At 46.3% G+C, this 24,731-nt stretch overlaps 1 pseudogene; it reads right to left on the bottom strand.

The window, feature by feature from the left end:
* Positions 1–6,221: 6,221 nt before the first annotated feature.
* LOC136637998 (5S ribosomal RNA) lies at positions 6,222–6,340 on the bottom strand (annotated as a pseudogene).
* Positions 6,341–24,731: the final 18,391 nt, after the last annotated feature.

Below are 24,731 nucleotides of genomic sequence, written 5' to 3'. Positions count from 1 at the left end.
CTAGAGAAATTCAAGCAGAGGCTTGACAAGCACCGGTTGGAGATGCTCTAAGAGGATTTCCTGCCTAAGGCAGGGGGTTGGACTACCTATTAGGTCCCTTCCAACTCTATGATTTCATGATTCTATGGATGTCCCCTGGCTCTGGTAGTGGATGTCCCCTGGTTCTGGGATGCTAGATGCAAGGACGTGGCAATAGGATGCAGGTCTCTTGCTGTCGTGTGTGCTCCCTGGGGCATTTGGTGGACCACTGTGAGATACAGGAAGCTGGAGTAGATGGGCCTATGGCCTGATCCAGCGGAAAAGGGGCACCTGTCTAGTCCAAGTAAATTTTGCCCCAGCTTTCATTTCCCCCTGTTTTGCCTCTAAATATGTCAGTTCAGTAATTCCACCTTACTGACTTCTTTACTTTTCCAAAATATGCCTCTCTCTCTCTCTCTCTCTCTCTCTCTCTCTCTCTCTCTCTCTTCCTTTTGGATCAGGTGAGTTGTAGATTAATATATGAGGCTTCACCTTTCCTTATCTGATCGTTAATATCATTTTGAACTCCTAAGAAATTTGGATCAGAGATTCTTTATCATTAATCTGCATTATGTAATAAGTGGATTGGGTGAGGTGAAATGAAAGAAAGGGCACCTTGGAACATTTGGTTTAATCTTCTCAGCGTTTCGAAAAGCCCTACATCAAACAGTTGTCTTAAAGGAGACAATATCGCAGCTCCCCCCACCTTCCCTAGCATTCTATATTTCTATTATCCTTTAAATTAAAACCTATTATCCTGGATCATATTTGCTGTAGCCCGGAGAATTGGCAGGGTTGAGAGGAGTAGGTGTAGCACCTGAAATAACAGGCCCTCGATTTGAAAAGATCCTTCCTTTGAGATTTAAGTGTGAATGGGTGTTTCTAAGGCTACAGATTGCTGTCTGAGGTTTTATATTCAGGCAAACAGTGCTTGCAAATCAGAATATCAGGGGAGGCCAGATGCTACAAATACCACATAATATGCTTTTGCATCATTCTGAATAGTTCTGCAAAGTTCTGACATGACAAGCATAATAATATGTCATGATTTTATGCAGTTCATGTTTCCTGCGTAAAGTGGAATTCTAGGAGCATTTTTTTTTTATATTCAGTGCTACAAGTGCATGGCTATATGCCACTAGTGATAAATATATGAACAGTTTCTTTATACATCTTTTTCAGAATGGGGTTGTTTGAACAATTATAAACTTTTTCCAAGAATGGTTCCATGTTCACTCTCTATTGTCTCCATCCTATGACTTAGTTCAGTGGTGCCCAAACCCCGGCCCTGGGGCCTCTTGCGGCCCTCGAGGACTCCCAATCCGGCCCTCAGGGAGCCCCCAGTCTCCAATGAGACCAGTCTTCCTTACCAGGAAGGAGGAAGGAGCTAAGAGGGAAGGTGTTCCTCCTCTCCTCCCTTCCTGAGGGAGGGAATGGGCAGGTGCTGGCAGATTCTGGGGGAGAGAGAGGGACCAGAACGGAAGCTCAGGGAAAGAGTCATCCAGGAGCCAAGGTATCTTTTGGGTCCCAAAGGCAGGACCCATGAGAAGGGGGTGCAGGGGAGTCAATTGTAACCAGGCCCTGGGTTAATAAGGAGGCCCAGGAGCTAAAAAGAGGGGCCCCCCAAATGTCCTGGGATCTTACGTTTTTCGATCTCACCAGAGCCTATGAGAGCCTGCTTCGGTCTCCTTCCAGGATCTGAATATTGCTACAGCAGCCTTATCTCTTCTATTATCTCTTCCCCCCCCCCCCGACTCTGTAGCCTCCACCTTCAATTCTTCCCTGAACTTGTTTGTCCTGTTGGCCCTACTCACCCTCAACTCTGACTTATTCCCTCCGTTTGACATCTTCCCTCATGCAGCAGAATGCATTTGGAAGGGATGGGACTGTCAGTTTGCACCCCAGCTTTCTTTTGCTCTCAATCACCCCTCCCCAGTGTGCCATTTTAAAGTGGACTAAAACCAAAGGTTTTTGTCTCTACCTGCATAAAAACAGCAATTTTGAGGGCCGCAATTTTCTTTTAAAACACACTCACACCCACTAGACACACGTCATATTATTACAATAACATGTGACCTGGCCCTATAGCTGCCCCCGCCATGCAGTTTACCATCCACTCAATACTACTGGGAGAGATCATTTGAAAGAACAGTACATAAGCACAGCCCACACTTGCAGGAAGTGATGCCTGGAAGGCTAAAGTGAACTGAGGGGAGCCAAAAACCACAAAAAGCGTCATTTTGGTTATGTTCAAAAGAAGAGAAAGGTCAAGGAAGTGGTAGGTTTGCTGCATAGAGGAGATGGGGAACTGGTAACAGATGGAAAGAAAGAAGAGCTGCTTACTTCTTATTTTATGTTTGCCTTTTTTTCCAACAAAGAGAAGGTGACCCAGCTTAACAGTTGCACTCATTAAGAACTGGAGACCTCACAGATAAAGACAGGTAAAAGTGATGGTAAGGGAATACCTAGTTATTTTGAATGAATTCCAGTCCCCAAGACCAGATGAATTACAGTGCATCCTAGGGTACATGAAGGATGGATGTGGTCTCAGAGCCACTCTCTGCAATCTTTAGGAACAGATGCGGTGCCCAAGGACTGGAGATAAGCAAACGTGTTTGTTTTTTTTAAAGTGGAAAAGAAGGACCTAGGAAACTAGACAGGTTAGCTTAATACCACTGCCTCAAAAGATCCTAGAACAGATTAAGCCATTTTTGCCCAACTCTGCATATATGTAACAGGGATCAAATGTGTAAACCTGTGGGCTGGGCAGAAATGGGTTCAATGGAAAGTCTGTGAGCCCTTAGAACAGTGATTTTCAACCTTTTTCGTCTCATGGCACACCGACGAGGTACTAAAATTGTCAAGGCACGCCATCAGTTTTTGGACAATTGACAAGGCACACCTTGCTATTGGTAGGGGGCTCATATCCCCAATGGGCCTATAAATAAATGACTCTCCATCAAACTCCTGCGGCACACCTGGGGACCATTCGTAGCACACTAGTGTGCCATGGCACAGTGGTTGAAAATGGCTGACCTAGACCAATGGTTCTCACACATTTAGCACTGGGACCCACTTTTAAGAATGAGAATTCTAAAGTGGAGGGGACCTTATCCAAACTCACTCAGGATACTCCTCGGCAGGTTGGGGGTCGGGGGCTTCTTGTAGTGGGGGATTCGATTATTAGAAACATAGAGATGGGGTTTTGCGACAGATGTGAGGACTGCATGGCGACTTGCCTGCCTGGTGCGAAGGTTGTGGACATCACTTCTCGTCTAGACAGGCTGGTAGACAGGAGGAGGTAGCGGTTGTGGTGCATGTTGGCACCAACTACGTGGGCAAGTGAGGTGGCTAAGTTTGCAGACGACACCAAACTTTTCCGAGTGGTGAAGACCAGAAGTGATTGTGAGGAGCTCCAGAAGGATCTCTCCAGACTGGCAGAATGGGCAGCAAAATGGCAGATGCATTTCAATGTAAGTAAGTGTAAAGTCAAGCATATTAGGGCAAAAAATCAAAACTTCACATATGGGTTGATGGGTTGTGAGCTGTCTGTGGCAGATCAGGAGAGAGATCTTGGGCTGGTGGTGGACAGGTCGATGAAAGTGTTGACCCAATGTGCGGTGGCAGTAAAGAAGGTCAATTCTATGCTTGGGATCATTAGAAAAGTTATTCAGAACAAAACAGCTAATATTATAATGCCGTTGTACAAATCGATGGTAAGGCTACACCTGGAGTATTGTGTCCAGTTCTGGTCGCCGCATCTCAAAAAGGATATAGTGGAAATGGAAAAGGTGTAAAAGAGGGCAACTAAGACGATTGCTGGGGTGGGACACCTTCCTTAAGAGGAAAGGCTACGGCGTTTGGGCCTCTTCAACCTACAAAAGAGACGCCTGAGGGGGGACCTGATTGAGACATACAAAATTATGCAGGGGATGGACAGAGTGGATAGGGAGATGCTCTTTACACTCTCACATAATACCAGAACCAGGGGACATCCACTAAAATTGAGTGTTGGGCGGGTTAGGACAGACAAAAGAAAATATTTCTTTACTCAGCGTGTGGTCAGTCTGTGGAACTCCTTGCCACAGGATGTGGTGATGGCGTCTAGCCTAGACGCCTTTAAAAGGGGATTGGACAAGTTTCTGGAGGAAAAATCCATTATGGGGTACAAGACATGATGTGTATGCGCAACCTCCTGATTTTAGAAATGGGCTATGTCAGATGCAAGGGACGGCACCAGGATGCAGGTCTCTTGTGATCAGGTGTGCTCCCTGGGGCATTTGGTGGGCCGCTGTGAGATACAGGAAGCTGGACTAGATGGGTCTATGGCCTGATCCAGTGGGGCTGTTCTTATGAGAATCTGCCAGGACCCATTGGAAGTGATGTCATGACTGCAAGTGACATCATGAAGCAGGAAAATTTTTGACAATCCTAGGCTGCAATCCTACTCACACTTAACCAGGAGTAAGTCCCATTTACTATCATTGCTAAAAGAATATACATCGCAGCTTATTAAAAGTACAAGTCTGTAATATTTCCCCAAATACAGTCACATACCATGGTAGCATCAAGTCTAAGAGATTAAAAAAAAAATATTGAAATGAATGGAGATCCACCTGAAATTGACTCGCAACTCACCTAGTGGGTCCTGACCCACCGTTTGAGAAACACTGACCTAGACTTTTCATAAAGCAAGAAACCCAATTCCTAATTCACAGTAAGGATTGGAAAAAAATATATCAACATTGTGGATTCAAATAATCATCTGGGCACTAATGTTAAATTGGTCATAAATAATGTCACCTGGGCACTTTGCTTGAACATTAGAGATCTGTTGATGTAACCATTTTATGCAATACTAGATGAAAAGAATGTCTTTGTGCTCTCCCCAATGCACATATTTAAAACGAAAAAGAAACACAATCATATTCCCTTGTTTTTCTACACATCTCAACTTCAGGTTCACTCAGCAATGGTCTGGACAATAAAAATTAACATTTGCAGCCATCCTTGCATTTCCACTTGATCAGATAGTTCATGCTGAATAATTTATGGCCTCTTTTTGTATGCATAATCAGCTAGCAATTATGCCAACTTGTTGTTTTGAATTATTTGCAAAACACTTTCCGTGAATTATCGCTGGCCTGCTCTACGTTCCGAAGCAGCTCGCAGAGAGCATTGCGCATTCACTTGGGCTGCCATTTTGTACAAAGTAACCAAGCATAAATAAGTGTTATTGATTTCAGTGGCACCTTCAGCCAGGCATCTGTGTGCGGGATTGTAGCTTCAGTTAGGTTTGATTCCAAGCCTATTATTTTCTGCCCCCGACTGAATGACTTTATACCTAATACTTAAAGATTATTTTGAGAATATTCACCACTACTTATTCCAATGTATGCTTACTGTGAAACTTCTATTATGAACTGAATCATGATAAATTAGAATGTGAAAAGTAGCTCCACTGCTGTTAAAGGAACTACTGCGCAGGAATTTTCTTGTGATATAGTGATTAAAGTGTTGGAGTTAGGAAACCTGGGGTTGAATTCTCACCCGGTCATGAAATTTACCTTGTGTGGTTATATTCTAACCTTTGTCACAGATCTAGCCACAAAAATGGGGGAACTCTCACATTCGTCAGCATTCCTTGGAGGAAAGGTGGAATGTAAATGTAAGACCTGTGTGTATCGTAATCCTGTGTGTGTCTACTTAGAAGTAAGTCTCATTTATGTCAGCTGGACTTGCTTCCAGGTAATTGTGTGCAGACTTGCGGCCAAAGAGTTCTAATTCAGTAGCTACCACTAGAAGTTAGCAGAAGACAGATTGCAACCAGGGGACCACACAGTTGGAATTTATTTTAAGGACAACTGGCTCCATATGGCGGCACGAAACCTATCAGTGACACTGGAGCCCTGGTGAATTACGGCAGCTACATAGGACTCAACATACTAATGAGGATAAACTGATGCAAAGGTTTATCCAAGACAGCACTCTACAAGTATATTGTAGCAACACTGAAAGAGGATTCGTGAGAGTCACATCTAGTTTTTTCTCTTTAACGTGTAATCATGTACAATGATTTAAGTAGAAAAAAAATGTCAGAAAATTTCAAAATCCGTCAAATGTTTACTGGGCTGGGGCACCTTCCTTATGGGAAAAGTGGTTGGTTGTGGTTGGCAACCTTCAGTCTCGAAAACTATGGTATAAGCCTACAGCACCTGGTATTCCCAGGCGGTCTCCCATCCAAGTACTAACCAGGCCTGACCCTGCTTAGCTTCTGAGATCAGATTAGATCAAGCATGTGCAGGGTAAAGTAGCCTTATGGGAAAAGGCTACAGCGTTTGAGGCTCTTCAGTCTAGAAAAGAGGCACCTGAGGGGGGACACGATTGCAACATGCAAAATTATGCAGTGGATGGATAGAGTGGATAGAGAGATGCTCTTTTCCCTCTCACACAACACCAGAACTAGTGCACATCCATTAAAACTGAGTGTTGGGAGAGTCAGGACAGACAAAAGAAAATATTCCTTTACCCAGTGTGTAATTAGTCAGTGGAACTCCTTGCCACAGGATGTAGTGATGGTGTCTGGCCTAGATGTCTTTCAAAGGAGATGGGACAGATTTCTAGAGGAAAACTCCATCACAAGTTACAAGCCCTGCTGGATATTGTACAGTCTGAGATGAGTTGGTGGCTCATCATTAGGGCCAGGTAGGAGTTTTTTCTGTCATCTGAACTGGCCGTGAATGGCGGTTTTTCTGCCTACCCCAGACTGGCGAGGGTGTGTTCAGTAGGTGTGTTTAGTAGGTTTCATCTTGCTTTAGAAAGTGGTCACTTGTGTTTAATAAAGTGGCCCAAGTTAAACCCAAGTGCAGTCTGGTGTCTTTGTTGGGGAGTGCGAGGGAAAATAGAATGCCAGATAGAGGAGAGAGGCAGTAAGATACAAGTATCTTGTTGTCTTGTGTGCATCTGTTCGGCCACTGTGAGATACAGGAAACTGAACTAGATGGACCCTGGGCCAGATCCAGCAGGGCTCTTCTTATGTTGTCATTCAGGTTTCAATTCCAACAAATTGACCTTAAAATTAGAAATTTGATTAAAGTGGATTGTAAATTCTTTATATGATTGGCTGAGCATGACTTTCCTATATGGGGCCACACAGACACGCAGTTCTATGCATGTAGACTAGAATATAGAGTTTGCAGTTCCTCAGCAGAACAGTTGGGGAGGGGGGATCACAGCATATGTGATCCTGCTTCCCATGTCACCTTAAATTGGGAGGCTTAAATTGGATCCACTTTGTCATCTGTTTATAAGGAAATTTCCAGATGGATTCACGTGCGTTCTGTAACTTTGTCTTTCTACCCCCTAATGTGTCTGTCTCATGGAGATAGTAAGTCTTCCTGAAAATGGATATCTGTGCCTGGCATACTGCTGAAACATACTATATGATAAATTATGGGGTTTGGCGTTCTGATGTAGTAACTGATTCTACCAGATTGCTGCACAGATGATTCAGCGCCTACCTTGTTTCTAGCAGGTAAAGCTCTTACTCAAACTATCCTGGAAGTTGCAATACTCTGCCTGAAAAGACCGTACTTTTAATCTCCTATTACAGAGGCTGGTTTGGGCTAATCAATGGTGAGTGAAACACTACTTTGTGCATATGCTTTATCACTTCAGGTTCTTGGCCTTAGTCTATAAACTGAAAATGACACGTGCTTCATGTTCAGCTCGGTCCCAAGCTATGACAGCCCAATCCAGTGCCAATGGCCAGAGCTGGTTAGGAGGTCTTGTCGGGGTAAGGGAACATTTATATGTTTGTTTGTTTACACATTTAAATCTGCAACATCTCCATAATAGGCATTCAAAGCAGCTCCTATTTGTTATCCTGTGTAGAACCCCAGCCTGCCCAGTGGGGCTACTCAAATTTGTGCCAGCAAAATCTGTGCAAAACTGAGAACCCCTGTGTCAGGGGAAAAGGCTCGGTAGGGGGGAATAGGATATGTCGTAAGGCATTGCTGCCTATCCTGCCAACGCCTGGGTCTGATCCACTCCTCTCCACCCTCCATTACACCCCTCCCACCTGGTTCTGCCTTCCCCCCCACTCCTGCGCTGCTCAGAGCAGCTCTTATTTGTCTGCCTGGCACTGCTCTGATCTGGCAGTTCGGCAGATCTTCCTGCCAGCACAGCCTACTCTCAGGGTGCAAAAAATGTGCTTTACAGCATGTCTGTGAGGCAAAGAGGAATGCCAGACCATCAGAATGGTCCCAATCTCAAGAAGGTGGAGCTCAACAAATGCGCCAGAAAACAGCCCCCTCCAATAAAAAGAATAAAACAGAGAGGGAAAGGTGAATTCTTTTTCCTAGCCGCCCTGGGTCCCTTTTTGGGAGAAGGGCGGGATAAAAATAAAGTTTTATTATTATTATTATTATTATTATTATTATTATTATTATTATTTTCTTTTTCAAACTTGTAAAACCAGGTGGGTCCTCGTTTACATATAAGAACTTAAATTGAACTGGGCTCTGGGTAGGACTGAAAATCTCACTGTGTTTTTTTTTGTTTGTTTGTTTGTTTTTTTGTTCTTTTTGGAGGGGGCTTGTTATTGCAGGCTGGCTACAGAGAAAATTCACTTGGTGGTACAGGGCTGGCTTCGCCTTGTTTATTTGCTTTACTTTAATTTCATTTTCTTGATGATGTCACATCCAACCATGACATCACTTCTGGTGGGTCCTGGACAGCTTGTCATTGTAAAAAGTAAGTCCTGGTGCTAAAAATTTGAGAACCACTGCAATAAGGTGTTAGTAAAGTGATGCCCGGGAGGGGTGTTGGTGTTGGTAATCCAACTAGTAATCAAAATTGCAGCTGCAGTCTCTGAGATGCAGCCCACAGTGGGGCCCCAGCCTGACTTTCAGGAGGCTGCACTGGAGACATGTGATGTCAAAAGACTGTGCAGTGAGATCTGCAGGGACTCTACATGGGCATTGAGTGGAACATCGGAATAGCAGAGCCACTAGGAGTGCCCCCCAGATGATGATTCAGGTGTATTCCGTTTCAGAATAGATGCTGAGAATCTGATGTAACAAATCTACTAACCTTTTGTACAATGCACCTCCTAGTTCCTTCAGAGTCAGAACAATCCTATTTATGAGCAGATGCCTCTGTTGGGTGTCAAAAAATGTCGGACGTCACACAGCATTGGCAGTATAATATTGATCCCACCCATATCCAAGTACAGAATCTGAAGTTGTAGGTGTTGAGGAGGATGTCCTTGAATCTGTACTAGTGACGGAGACTTTCTACTACTTTGGCAACTTGCTTAACTGCTCATTTAATCGCGCAGTTCAGAAGTTAATCTTTGCATTTAACTGGAATCTACAACTCCTGGAATATTGCTCTTTTTCATTTTATGCCATAACCCATTGATGATCAATCTCTCCCCCACTCACCCCCACGCACTCGACAGCCTAATGTAAACGGTTTCCTTTTTTCTTTCAACATTAATCAGTTTTAATTTAGTATGAATTCAGTTAATCTTGATAGAAGCTGTCTTCTCTTCAAAAGGAACTAGGAGGTGCATTGCACAAAAGGTTAGTAGATTTGTTACATCAGATTCTCAGCATCCATTCTAAAACGGAATACACCTGAATCCTCATCTGGGGGGGGGGCACTCCTAGTGGCTCTGCTATTATTCAGAGCTCACTCATGCAAACCTATTACTCAGAATTCATAAAAATATGTGAGCTCCTCAAGAGATGCATGTTTATCTACCAGAAGCCCAGCTGAGGGCAAAGAAACACACTTGTTTCTGAGAAAATGTGCCTGACTGTGGATAAGCAGATTTAAAGACTCCTAGTGTCAGTATGAAAAAGAGTTCCAGACCGGTTGTCCTACACAAATAGGTTCCTTCCGAAAGAAGCTGGTGGTGATACTGATAGCTATTGGCCTTGTAAATCATTACACTCAATGATGAAATCCCACAATTTCGCAAAGCTATTGTATTGTAAAGCTATCTCGGCTATTTCCAGGTAGGCCTAAGGCAGGCCACTCTCTGATCCTAGGTGAGCAGCTTCCAATCTATGGGGACAGCACAGCACTGAGATGATGGGCAGTCATAAGAACAGCCCCACTGGATCAGGCCATAGGCCCATCTAGTCCAGCTTCCTGTATCTCACAGCAGCCCACCAAATGCCCCAGCGAGCACACCAGATAACAAGAGACCTGCAAGGCTTCCTAGGAATTGTAGTTAAGAACATAAGAACAGCCCCACTGGATCAGGCCATAGGCCCATCTAGTCCAGCTTCCTGTATCTCACAGCGGCCCACCAAATGCCCCAGGGAGCACACCAGATAACAAGAGACCTGCAAGGCTTCCTAGGAATTGTAGTTAAGAACATAAGAACAGCCCCACTGGATCAGGCCATAGGCCCATCTAGTCCAGCTTCCTGTATCTCACAGCGGCCCACCAAATGCCCCAGGGAGCACACAAGATAACAAGAGACCTGCAAGGCTTCCTAGGAATTGTAGTTAAGAACATAAGAACAGCCCCACTGGATCAGGCCACAGGCCCATCTAGTCCAGCTTCCTGTATCTCACAGCAGCCCACCAAATGCCCCAGCGAGCACACCAGATAACAAGAGACCTGCAAGGCTTCCTAGGAATTGTAGTTAAGAGCATAAGAACAGCCCCACTGGATCAGGCCATAGGCCCATCTAGTCCAGCTTCCTGTATCTCACAGCGGCCCACCAAATGCCCCAGGGAGCACACCAGATAACAAGAGACCTGCAAGGCTTCCTGGGAATTGTAGTTAAGAACATAAGAACAGCCCCACTGGATCAGGCCACAGGCCCATCTAGTCCAGCTTCCTGTATCTCACAGCGGCCCACCAAATGCCCCAGGGAGCACACAAGATAACAAGAGACCTGCAAGGCTTCCTAGGAATTGTAGTTAAGAACATAAGAACAGCCCCACTGGATCAGGCCACAGGCCCATCTAGTCCAGCTTCCTGTATCTCACAGCGGCCCACCAAATGCCCCAGCGAGCACACCAGATAACAAGAGACCTGCAAGGCTTCCTAGGAATTGTAGTTAAGAGCATAAGAACAGCCCCACTGGATCAGGCCATAGGCCCATCTAGTCCAGCTTCCTGTATCTCACAGCGGCCCACCAAATGCCCCAGGGAGCACACCAGATAACAAGAGACCTGCAAGGCTTCCTGGGAATTGTAGTTAAGAACATAAGAACAGCCCCACTGGATCAGGCCATAGGCCCATCTAGTCCAGCTTCCTGTATCTCACAGCGGCCCACCAAATGCCCCAGGGAGCACACCAGATAACAAGAGACCTGCAAGGCTTCCTGGGAATTGTAGTTAAGAACATAAGAACAGCCCCACTGGATCAGGCCATAGGCCCATCTAGTCCAGCTTCCTGTATCTCACAGCGGCCCACCAAATGCCCCAGGGAGCACACCAGACAACAAGAGACCTGCAAGGCTTCCTGGGAATTGTAGTTAAGAACATAAGAACAGCCCCACTGGATCAGGCCATAGGCCCATCTAGTCCAGCTTCCTGTATCTCACAGTGGCCCACCAAATGCCCCAGGAAGCACACCAGATAACAAGAGACCTGCAAGGCTTCCTGGGAATTGTAGTTAAGAACATAAGAACAGCCCCACTGGATCAGGCCATAGGCCCATCTAGTCCAGCTTCCTGTATCTCACAGCGGCCCACCAAATGCCCCAGGGAGCACACCAGATAACAAGAGACCTGCAAGGCTTCCTGGGAATTGTAGTTAAGAACATAAGAACAGCCCCACTGGATCAGGCCATAGGCCCATCTAGTCCAGCTTCCTGTATCTCACAGCGGCCCACCAAATGCCCCAGGGAGCACACCAGACAACAAGAGACCTGCAAGGCTTCCTGGGAATTGTAGTTAAGAACATAAGAACAGCCCCACTGGATCAGGCCATAGGCCCATCTAGTCCAGCTTCCTGTATCTCACAGTGGCCCACCAAATGCCCCAGGAAGCACACCAGATAACAAGAGACCTCATCCTGGTGCCCTCCCTTGCATCTGGCATTCTGACATAGCCCATTTCTAAAATCAGGAGGTTGCGCATACACCTCATGGCTTGTACCCCATAATGGATTTTTCCTCCAGAAACTTGTCCAATCCCCTTTTAAAGGCATCCAGGCCAGATGCCGTCACCACATCCTGTGGCAAGGAGTTCCACAGACCAACCACATGCTGAGTAAAGAAATATTTTCAATTCAATATTTTCAATTTTAGTGGATGTCCGCTGGTTCTGGTGTTATGTAAGAGTGTAAAGAGCGTCTCTCTATCCACTCTGTCCATCCTCTGCATAATTTTGTATGTCTCAATCATGTCCCCCCTCAAGCGTCTCTTTTCTAGGCTGAAGAGGCCCAAACGCCGTAGCCTTTCCTCGTAAAGAAGGTGCCCCAGCCTCGTAATCATCTTAGTCCAATCATCATCAGTCCAATTCTGAGCTGCCTGGTGCAAAGGGCTGCGCTCGCCTTCCCCCACTCTCCACTCACCTCCCCCCTCCCTAGAACGCCTCCTCCCCACCTTCCCCCATGCCCCTACCTACTCTTTGCCGCTTTGGCGGTCTGCGCAACCACGGAGCTAGCACTGGTGCTGAACTGGCATTGAGGACCTCAGATGTGCCTTGTGGCATGATTGTGATAGTGTGCGCCAGCCATAAACTGGCATGCACTGTATAGGATTGGGCCCCCTGTCACCTGACTCAATGTAAGGCAGGGTCAGATGTTCATGTTGGGAGCTTCTATTTCAGGAGCCAGAAGGTGTGTCCAGTTTCATTACTGTTTGTGACCTCAGGATGGTACTTGCTGATCAGCGCATGGGTCACTCATTTTGAGAATATGTGTGATTTCACTCGGTGATTGCAGTGCCTTGTCATCGGTTGTGATGTTCTGTCTTCTGACGGAGGCTCACCAGGTACCAAATGTCAGTATATCATTATAGGCTCCAAGTGAAAACCTTTCTACTTATCCCAACCTTTTAAAACAACTGACAGGAGACACTTGTTTTTGTAGCTCCTGGCTCCATTATTATTTTAATTTATTTGCTCTACCATTCTGATTTCACAGCAGATCTTGTTTGCATTTTATTGTATTACTTAACTTATTTTTAAACCTTGTAAACTGCCATGGACTTTGCAAAACTGAAACATGGGATTAAAACACTTCAAATGAAACACATAAATATCTGTCACATTTTATTAGATGTGAGACAAGAGTTCCATTTGTCAGGGCCCCATCCTATCCTTTCCCCCTCACCCTTGCTGATGCAGTCGCACCGAAAAGGCATGCACTGTATCCGGTGGGGAGGGGTGGAGTGGATTTAAATCCCCTTTCCCCTCTGTAAGCCTCCCACCCCGCAATGGGTCTCCTTAGACTTGCTTCAGTTCTTTACCTAGTGCATGAGGAGAGAAAGGGGGCAGGGTGGCTTTGGAAATGGATCCACTGCCTCCCTCAGCCTCCCTACCCTGTTCTGTCAGGAAGGCCCATAGCCAGGGAGACAGACCGGGGACAGACTGCACTTGCTCCCAGTGTGGAAGGGATTGTCACTCCCGAATTGGCCTTTTCAGCCACACTAGACGCTGTGCCAGAACCACCATCCAGAGCGCGATACCAGAGTCTTCCGAGACTGAAGGTTGCCAACACACATTTGGTCAAGTACCCCTTTTACTGTCTGAATAGGGCAAGACCTTGATGTCTGGGCCTGTGGACATAAGCCTATGGAAATGTATGTATACCTGTATGTAACTCTGTATCCCATGTGACTCCTATGTAACCAATGAAACACATGTAAAACTGCTGAATCACAGCAGTTGTGGACCTACCGTTAGGTCCAATGGGGCATAAGCCCTCAGCGCAAGCCACTAGGACCCCACAGAAGCCTCTCTGAGGCTCCTGAGGTTTCCCAGAAGCACAGTTTATAGCATGGTTCTGGCTCATGCAAGATTCTGTGAGCCTCAGGTGAGTGGGAGGGGGGCAGAATTTTGCATGGGGAGGGTGGCAATAGCCCGCGGAGGGGGACGCCATCGCGGACCTTTGCCCCGGGCGTGGGACTGGGAAGGTCCACTGCTGAGTCACAGTGACTATGCCCCTGCAATACAAATGAATGAAAAAGTGTAACTAGTGCACCACGGGAGCTGATGCAATCAGTCACGATAGGATGAGGTAATGGAATGAGGTCATCCTAAATGCGATTGGTGCACCGTGGTATATAAGGAAGGCAGGCACAACCTACCTTCGTGGGTAATTGTGGGTCGTTGTATGGAGTCGGAGAGAGAGGGAGTCTGTGTTGGAGAGTTGGAGATTTGTGGCTGTCAATACGTTCGCTGTTTTGCTGCCGGAGAGACTGCTTATCTTCACATAGTTTGTAAATACAGCTTGGTGGTGGACATCTGCCTTGTCTGTGTTCCTTCTTCCTGGGACTTCTTTGATGCCCTTGGAGCTAGCAATCTGCTGCACTCTGCTAGGAGCTGGCACAACACCATCTACATTCCTCAACATGTTCCTCTCTCCTCGCCACCCAGTTTTGCCCCCTCTCTGCACATGTTCTTCTCTTCCCCACCCTTTCCTGCGTCCTGTGCTGGCCTACCTGCTCTGGTGGGCAGCCAGACGTATGTAGGAAGGCTCCGTCCTTCCCATTGGTGCTCTGGCGGCATGCCCTGCCAGAGCACATTTTATGGCTTCCCTACAGCAGCTGGTGCTGGAAAAACCAGTTCTGCTAGTGAGGCAGCCCATTAAGATTAGGCTGCCCCCTTCAAGCTCTTTGAAAAAAATTTTCTCTGGTCCTCAGTGACAACTTCTTCTGCCTGCTAAACTGCTGGTGGCTCCCAACTTCTATTCTAGGGAGCTCTGCAGTTCCTTGGAAGTAGCTCAGGGCAGTGGTTCTCATACATTTAGCACTGGGACCTACTTTCTTTACTCAGCGTGTGGTTGGTCTGTGGAACTCCTTGCCACAGGATGTGGTGATGGTGTCTAGCCTGGACGCCTTTAAAAGGGGATTGGACAAGTTTCTGGAGGAAAAATCCATTACGGGGTACAAGCCATGATGTGTATGCACAACCTCCTGATTTTAGAAATGGGCTATGTCAGAATGCCAGATGCAAGGGAGGGCACCAGGATGCAGGTCTCTTGTTATCTGGTGTGCTCCCTGGGGCGTTTGGTGGGCTGCTGTGAGATACAGGAAGCTGGACTAGATGGGCCTGTGGCCTGATCCAGTGGGGCTGTTCTTATGTTCTTAACTACAATTCCCAGGAAGCCTTGCAGGTCTCTTGTTATCTGGTGTGCTTCCTGGGGCATTTGGTGGGCCGCTGTGAGATACAGGAAGCTGGACTAGATGGGCCTATGGCCTGATCCAGTGGGGCTGTTCTTATGTTCTTATGTACTTTTAAGAATGAGAATCTGTCAGGACACACAGGAAATGATGTCATGACCAGAAGTGACATCATCAAGCAGGAAAATTTTTAACAATCCTAGGCTGCAGTCCTACCCACACTCACCCATTTACTATCATTGTTAAAAGAATATATATATAGTAGCTTGTTAAAAGTACAGGTCTGTAACATTTCCCCAAATGCAGTCACATCCCATGGTAGCATTAAGTCTAATATATTAAAAATAAAATCTTGAAATGAATGAGGACCCACCTGAAACTGGCTCACAACCCACCTAGTGGGTCCTGACCCACAGTTTGAAAAACACTGACTCAGGGGGTTCTCAGTCAGAAGAGCAATCAGTGATCGGAAAGCATCCCAAAACAATAGCTTGTTCAAACAGGATATTGCAGAGCCGAAGGGTAGCAAGCGGAGGTGCAAAGCATTAAGTTTTGCAGGCACCTGAACATGAGCAAGCGGCCCCTACCCTTCAGAGTCATTCGCCTCAGTTTGGCTCCCACCACCTGGAATGGTTCCCAACAGGAGGGGTTGCTTGTGTTCAGGCACCTGCAAAACATAGGGCGCAAACCTAGCCAGGTCTACTCAGAAGTAAGTTCTATTTTGTTCAATGGGACTTACTCCCAGGAAAGCGAGGTTAGGACTGCAGCCTTAGTGCTTTGCACCCCCTCTAGCTATGCCACTGTTGCAGTTAGTCAAGAGCAGGGGTGCCCAAACCCCGGGCTGGGGGCCACTTGCGGCCCTCGGGCACTCCCAATCCAGCCCTCAGGGAGCTCCCAGTCTCCAATGAGCCTCTGGTCTCCGGAGACTTGCTGGAGCCCGTGCTGGCCTGATGCAACTGCTCTCAGTGTGAGGGTGACTGTGTGAGCTGTGGGATGAGGGCTACCTCCACTACTTGCTGTTTCACGTCTGTGATGCAGCAGTGGCAGCAAAGGAAAGGCCAACCTTGCTTTGTGCAAGGCCTTTTAGAGGCCTTGAGCTCCTGCAAGACCTTCATTCATTCATATAAGTTCCATCTCTAATATATTCATTTATGTAAATTTATTCAAATTTTAAATGTAAATTAATTCTTTTTCTTTCCTGGCCCCCGACACAGTGTCGGAGAGATGATGTGGCCCTCCTGCCAAAATGTTTGGACACCCCTGGTCAAGAGGATTGGTAGGTACTCTGCACTGTCTGAGATACAATCAGTACAATAAGTATACATTTCTTTTATGCTTCTTTAATTGTTATGCGTCCCTGACAGAATCCCAACAACGGTGGTTTTGCACGAATGCTAAGAATTCTTTCCTAGGCATTTATTTTAAATATTTACACCCCATTTTTTTTCCTCCCTAGTCCCACACAAAGATGGTTTCTGAGAAATACATCCTGAGGATGCATCCTGGCATCAACACTGCCAGGTTGCTGGGGGCCCTGGATAAAAACCTTGTACTGTGGTTCTACAAGGCACCCTCTGATGCTACCCTTTCCATTGGTCCTGAGGATTCAGGGGTCAGCCTAGCTAGGTGGGCCCTCTTATGTGCATGAGCCTCAGTTGGTGTGAACCTGGAGGTCTGCATCCTAGAACATGCTCCAGAATCCTTTGCAAGGTGCCACGTTTCTGTGGCCGATGTTCAGATCTTCCACAGTAAGCAAGCTGATGTGGAAATGGTTTCCTAAAGGGAGAAAGTTTGAAAAACACTGTTCAAAAGCAAGTGTCTCTTTCCACCCAATTTGAGTGTTACTTCTGCTTTCTATCGGCTAATGCAAAACTCTAAAGCTGTAATTTAAAATCAAAGAAAAGCATTTGTGTAGGCACAGTTGAAAACATTGGTTTGAATTTTCTACAGTTCCCCCTCAAAATCTTTTACTTACAAACATTTGTCACTGTAATTTTTAAAACCTTCCAAAAGAAGTTGAAGACACCACAGAAATTTCCATATGCATGTAGACCTCTTAGCAGTCTGGTATCTGCTTCAACTTCTATGAAGCTGAAACTTTGTCAACTCCTATAAAGTTGAAAGGCCTGATTTAACAGGGACTTCTTGGTGGTGGCACCTTAAGACTCCCATAAGGTGGGAGTCTTATGGAACTCCCTCCCCTCTGAGCTGAGGACAGCAACCTTCCAGTGAGGCCTGAAGACATTTTTATTTAGGAAATCCTTTGAGGCCTATGATGGCTGCTTTTATGAGTCTGTGGGCGCAATCCTAACCCCTTATGGGCCCAATCCTATCCAACTTTCCAGCACTGATGCAGCCGCAATGCAGTCCCAAGGTGAGGGAACAAATGTTCCCATACCTTGAGGAGACCTCTGTGACTACCTCCCCAACACAGGAAGCAGTGCATACCCCATTGGCACGGCAGCCCCAGCACTGGAAAATTGGATAGGATTGGGCCCTACATCAGTGCTTTCCAGCACTGTGTCCTATATAGGATTGCGCCCTATATTACTGTTCGTTGTTTGTGCTTTTATTACTGGATGCTTTTTTATATTGTTTGTTTTTTGTTTTTTATTGTTTATACTGTTTTTATTATCTGTATTTTTATCTGTTATCTTTTTAAAATTTTTATTTATTGATTGTTAGACGCTTTGGGTGCTCGTTGGGGAGAACAGTAGAGTATAAATCAAATAAGTAAATAAATAAAGGAAGGAAGGAAGGAAGGAAGGAAGGAAGGAAGGAAAAGTTGAAAGATCTAATTTATGTCAGAAACTATTTGTTACAAAACGATCACTATGTATTATTATTAATACTACTACTATTTTAGGGTTCTAATGGCTAGGCATATGTGCTACTATAATTGCAAAGCCATTGTTTATAAACAAGATTGGTGGTTTTAATTTTCATTAGGAAACATAGTGATGATTTTTCTTTTAATTTAAGGTGCTTGAATTTGATGCAATACAGTTCCAAGCACTGAACTGCTTAATTTTTTTAAGGACTTGAATTCCCAGCTTGAACACACTGGAGGGAAAAAAGAGGATGCAAGGAAAGGATTTATCATATTTAAAACCGAACTCTGTCTGACATGCTAATTGCACCACCTTGGAGGTGTGCATAAGTAACAAAATATCCAGGTATGTATACCAGTGATTTTCAACCAGTGTGCCATGGCACATTGGTGTGTCTTGAATGGTCTGCAGGTGTGCCTCAGGTGTTCAAGAGAGGATCATTTATTACTAGGGTCATTAGGGGATGTGAGCCCCCACCAGCTTCATGGTGTGCCTTGTCCATTGTCAAAAAACTAATGGTGTGCATTGACAATTTGAGGGCTGTCTCAGTGTGCCATGAGATGAAAAAGGTTGGAAATCTCTGGTTTATACTGATTCAGTATGATACATGACAGGGAATGGTCTGATTTTTTTTTAAGTATTTTGTAACTTTTGCACTGGTTATATGGTGATGTCACATTAGTCCTTTTTAATCACCTATCTGCAGCTGAAACAATGCCTCCATCATCTCCCAGTTGCCTTTGTGACAAGTCCCCTTTCCAAACACTGAAAAGACCAGAATCTTGCAGCCAGTCCGCAAGCTCAGGGCTCCCACATGATCACTTCCAGAATGATGTGGGGCCACTGCTAGGCTCATCGGAAAGAGGCATTCATGTGGAGACATGGGGGGGGGTAGCACTCCAGGACTGTAGCAGTAGTGGAATTTCATCAGCTGGAGTGCTCTGTTGCTACCTTTTTTCAAAAGGACCTTAGCCAAGAAGAAGGCTTGGACGTAGCAAGAGGAAATCTGCTTAGGGGCATACGGGATATGTCAGAGGGCAAGATGCATGGGAGGGCACCAGGATGAGGTCTCTTGTTATCTGGTGTGCTCCCTGGGGCATTTGGTGGGGCCGCTGTGAGATACAGGAAGCTGGACTAGATGGGCCTATGGCCTGATCCAGTGGGGCTGTTCTTTTGTTCTTAACTACAATTCCCAGGAAGCCTTGCAGGTCTCTTGTCATCTGGTGTGCTCCCTGGGGCATTTGGTGGGCCACTGTGAGATACAGGAAGCTGGACTAGATGGGCCCATGGCCTGATCCAGTGGGGCTGTTCTTATGTTCTTACGTCTTGACCTTGAACTTTCCCAAGGGCTACCTGAGAGACAAAATGTAGCTATGTATGTCTACTCAGAAAACCTTATTCAGTGAGACTTATTTTCAGGCAAAATTATATAGGATTGCAGCCGAAAATACATGTTTATTTGGGATCTTTTAAAATCCCCCTTAAAATGTGTATCCTTTTATTTGCAAACTCAAATTAAAGTTTTAGGCAGCCCTGCGCTGCATCCAGCGCAAGTTTGGTACCAAAAGCGGCACAGCCTGAGGTAAGGGGAATCCTTTCCCCTTACCCCATGTTGCGCTTCAGTGGCCCTAATGGGTCTACTCAGATCTGCATCACCTGACAAGGTGGCACAAATCCAAGCAGAACAGAGCAGCCAGGAACGGGGTCAGGATCCGGCATAAGTGCCAGATCCTGTCCCACCTCCTACTGCTTGCCTGCCTGCCCTGGGAATGCTTGCTACAGGAGTTCTACCCCCTGCCCCCAAACTGCTCTCCTGCCTCCTCCCTGCCCTCCCCATGCCCCCCTCAAAACCCTGTGTTGGCCAACCTTGGCTGATGCAACTCACCTTCTCCCTGGGGCGTGCATTGCAGCAGGGAGGCCAGCACACATCTGTGCACAAGCCTATCTCCTCTCGGAGTGGCACAAAATGTTTTATGGTACTTTTGCAACACTCCTGGGCCAGCCCAAAGGACTTGCATCGGCCCAAGTGCCAGGTAGGATTGCGCCCTTAAAGTTTTAAAACTAAAATAAAGCAAAATAGTCAGCACAAATCCAAGCAGCCCCATGTCGGGAAATCAGGAGAGGGGAAGATATGGTGAAGACCTCTATTGCCATCCCTGTCCCCCTCCTGATATTGGTCATAAGAACATAAGAAGAGCCCCACTGGATCAGGCCATAGGCCCATCTAGTCCAGCTTCCTGTATCTCACAGTAGCCCACCAAATGCCCCAGGGAGCACACCAGATAACAAGAGACCTGCAAGGCTTTCTGGGAATTGTAGTTAAGAACATAAGAACAGCCCCACTGGATCAGGCCACAGGCCCATCTAGTCCAGCTTCCTGTATCTCACAGCGGCCCACCAAATGCCCCAGAGAGCACACCAGATAACAAGAGACCTGCAAGGCTTCCTGGGAATTGTAGTTAAGAACATAAGAACAGCCCCACTGGATCAGGCCATAGGCCCACCTAGTCCAGCTTCCTGTATCTCACAGCCGCCCACCAAATGCCCCAGAGAGCACACCAGATAACAAGAGACCTGCATCCTGGTGCCCTCCCTTGCATTGGCACAGCCCATTTCTAAAATCAAGAGGTTGCACATACACATCATGGCTTGTAACCCATAATGGATTTTTCCTCCAGAAACTTGTCCAATCCCCTTTTAAAGGCGTCCAGGCCAGACACCATCACCACATCCTGTGGCAAGGAGTTCCACAGACCAACCTTTTGTATTGGCAACCTTCAGTCTCGAAAGACTATGGTATCGCACTCTGAAAGGTGGTTCTGGCACAGCGTCTAGTGTGGCTGAAAAGGCCAATCCGGGAGTGACAATCCCTTCCACACCGGGAGCAAGTGCAGTCTGTCCCTGGTCTGTCTCCCTGGCTATGGGCCTTCCTTCTTTGCCTCTTAGCCTCAGACTGTTGGCAAAGTGTCTCTTCGAGCAAAGACTTATAACCGGTAAACTGCTGCTTCCCGTGTTGTGCCGACGCCGTATGGCGAAGTTGGAGTGTCCTCTCCAGTGCGCGAAGCCTGGGTAAAGAAGGTATGGAGGATAGGCTGTTACCCATGCAGCAAATCCCCCCTCTCCACGTCGCTGGAATGGTCCAATGGAAAGGCAGAAGCCAATACGGTTGGTTCCAGCGACCAACCACATGCTGATTAAAGGAATATTTTCTTTTGTCTGTCCTAATTCTCCCAACACTCAATTTTAGTGGATGTCCCCTGCTTCTGGTGTTATGTGAGAGTGTAAAGAGTAGAGAGAGGTAGAGGGTCCACCCCCTCTCCACCCCCCTCACCCCATTACAGCCCTCTCTGCCTCAATTGCGCCCTCCCCCTGCCACTCCATTAGCCTGTGGAGACCTTTCCTACACTGGCAGATGCAGGCTTTTGACTGCACTACAGACCTGGTGCAGGTCACAGAAGACCCATTGATAAGCAGGAGGGTTATGGAGGGGTAAGGGATTTCAATCTCCGCTCCCTTCTGCAGCCTCCCAATTTGCCCCCCTCCCACTGGTTACATTATGTTCCTTTTTGGTGTAGCTGCAGAGCAGGGATGGGGAAAGAAGTTAGAACTGGGCTCCCATTTGCATTAATATGAGGAATAGTCAACTGTAAACAATACACTTAATTGGGTCTTACCAACAATTATAAAAATAACCCATTCAGAATCTGGGCCATATTGCTCTATATTTAGTGTACCAGATTGGGATGGCAGGAGTTTTCAATTATTCCCTAGAGGAAGGAAAAGCGGATAGAGATTAAAAGCTATTTTGCTCTGTTAATCCTTTTTGTACTGTACATGCCCACCATATCTCCTGCCAGACATTGACTTTCATCAGGGTGTTCAAATAACTGAGTGCACTTTACTTTCCTATGTTAATGCACAGGACAAAAAAAAAAAAAATCTGCTGTACTTTTAACACGATGACTTCAATAGCTATTCACTGTAGCATTGGAAGAACCATAGATGAATCCATCAATACTACAGTGAAGGGGACACATTCAAGTAGAATGTCAGGGTAATAAACCTATTATTCTGCAAAGAAGTCTAAATTCAGCATAACATGGTATACGAATGAAACTTTGGGCTACAGACTACTACTTTATTTATTTGAAATAGTTTTACCCAGCTTCTCTTTTGTTTACAGCTGCTGACAGCAGCAATAAAATGAAAACCAAACTCATTGACAGCTATGCAGTAATTAAAACAGCAATTTATAACCAGTGATGTATGTTCAGAGCAATCAGAACTATGCTTTGCAGACAAAGATGTTACCTTGGCCCAACTGTTCCCACACTTTGTCAGGGTGTCTTGCGGGAACAAGGCTAATTCCATGCTTGGGATCAATAGAAAGGTATTGATTTTAATGCTAATATTATAATGCTGTTGTACAAATTGATGGTAAGGCCACACCTGGAGTATTGTGTCCAGTTCTGGTCGCCACATCTCAAAAAAGACATAGTGGAAATGGAAAAGGTGCAAAAGAGAGCGACTAAAATGATTGCTGGGGTGAGGCACCTTCCTTATGAGGAAAGGCTACGGCATTTGGGCCTCTTCAGCCTAGAAAAGAGACACCTGAGGGGGGACGATTGAGACATACAAAATTATGCATGGGAAGGATAGAGTGGATAGAGAGATGCTCTTTACACTCTCACATAACACCAGAACTAGGGGACATCCAATAAAATTGAGTATTGGGAGAGTTAGGACAGACAATGTGTGATTAGTCTGTGGAACTTCTTGCCACAGGAAGTAGTGATGACATCTTACGTAGATGCCTTTAAGAAGGGATTGGACAGATTTCTGGAGGAAAGGTTCATCATGGATTACAAGTCATGGTAGGTATGTGAAAGATCCTGGTTTTAGAGGTAGGCTACCTCAGATTGCCAGATGCAGGGGAGGACACCAGGATGCAGGTTGTGTCTTGTTATCTTGTGTGCTCCCTGAAACATTTGATTGGCCACTGTGAGATACAGGAAGCTGGACTAGATGGTCCTTTGGCCTGATTAAGCGGAGCTCATCTTATCAGCCTTAAGAAAACACAGGTCATGGTTTAGGATATGGACTCACCTCCCTGCATTACAATCTCTCCGCATGAACTGGACGTTGTCCATGACTTTGTGTACCTTGGCTCAACGATCTCCGACACTCTTATCTCTCGATATCGATCTAAACAAGCGCCTCGGTAAAGCAGCCACCATGTTTCCAGACTCACAAAGAGAGTCTTGTCCAACAAGAAGCTGACGGAACCTACCAAGATCCAGGTCTACAGAGCTTGTGTCCTGAGTACACTTCTGAACTGCAGCGAGTCATGGACTCTTCGCTTACAACAGGAGAGGAAACTGAATGCTTTCCACATGTGCTGCCTCCGACGTATTCTCGGCATCACCTGGCAGGACAAAGTTCCAAACAACACAGTCCTGGAATGTGCTGGAATCCCTAGCATGTATGCACTGCTGAAACAGAGACGCCTGCATTGGCTCGGTCATGTTGTGAGAATGGATGATGGCCGGATCCCAAAGGATCTCCTTTATGGAGAACTCGTGCAGGGAAAGCGCCCTACAGGTAGACCGCAGCTGCGATACATCTGCAAGAGGGATCTGAAGGCCTTAGGAGTGGATCTCAACAAGTGGGAAACCCTGGCCTCTGAGCGGCCCGCTTGGAGGCAGGCTGTGCAGCATGGCCTTTCCCAGTTTGAAGAGACACTTGGCCAACAGACTGAGGCAAAGAGGCAAAGAAGGAAGGCCCATAACCAGGGAGACAGACCAGGGACAGACTGCACTTGTTCCCAGTGTGGAAGGGATTGTCACTCCCGAATCGGCCTTTTCAGCCACACTAGATGCTGTTCCAGAACCACCATTCAGAGCGCGATACCATAGTCTTTCGAGACTGAAGGTTGCCAACAGTCTTCTTATATTCATATGAAGCTCACACTCCGTTTTTCTTAACCAGCAAAGGCTTAAAGATGAATGAGTCTTGAACTGATTTGAAAGACCAGTGTGGGGGGATGACACACCACTGATGAATCTCCTATGGGATGTTAATGTGAAATCTTGGGCCACGATTGAAAAAGCCCTGCACTCTCCCACAGTGGTTCTCACCACAGTAGAAGATGGTCTATCAGTGATTCCCAAAGTCCTCTTTAGGAGAAGGGAACCACCTAAGTGCTTGCGGGGGATCAAGCTGATGCTGGGGAAAGGATGGGGTTCCTGGCTTACATGAAGCCAGTGAAGATGTCTGAGGGATGCAGGAGTCCTGTGGACACCTCTGCAGGGTTCTTCAAGCCATGAAAATTTAAAAAAAAATGCAATCAGAAGTCATTTCGGTTTCGTGGTTGGAAACTGGGAGTGGCTGCTGATCGTGTTTTTTAAAAACTTTTCCAGGTTTGGGGGGACCCTGTGAAGTGTCTCCAGGGCTCCCCACACCCCTCAGATCCTGGCTTCAAGTGAGGCAGGAACCACTCCCCTCTTTCCCCAGCAGCAGCAGCTTGAACTTGGGGGTTGCTGCAGTCCCCCTGCTCCTTAAGGG

The sequence above is a fragment of the Tiliqua scincoides genome, chromosome 1, assembly GCF_035046505.1.
Source record: "Tiliqua scincoides isolate rTilSci1 chromosome 1, rTilSci1.hap2, whole genome shotgun sequence".
Lineage (NCBI taxonomy): Eukaryota > Metazoa > Chordata > Lepidosauria > Squamata > Scincidae > Tiliqua > Tiliqua scincoides.
The sequence above is the reverse complement of the archived record's forward strand: the minus strand, read 5'-3'. Positions and strand labels throughout refer to the sequence as shown.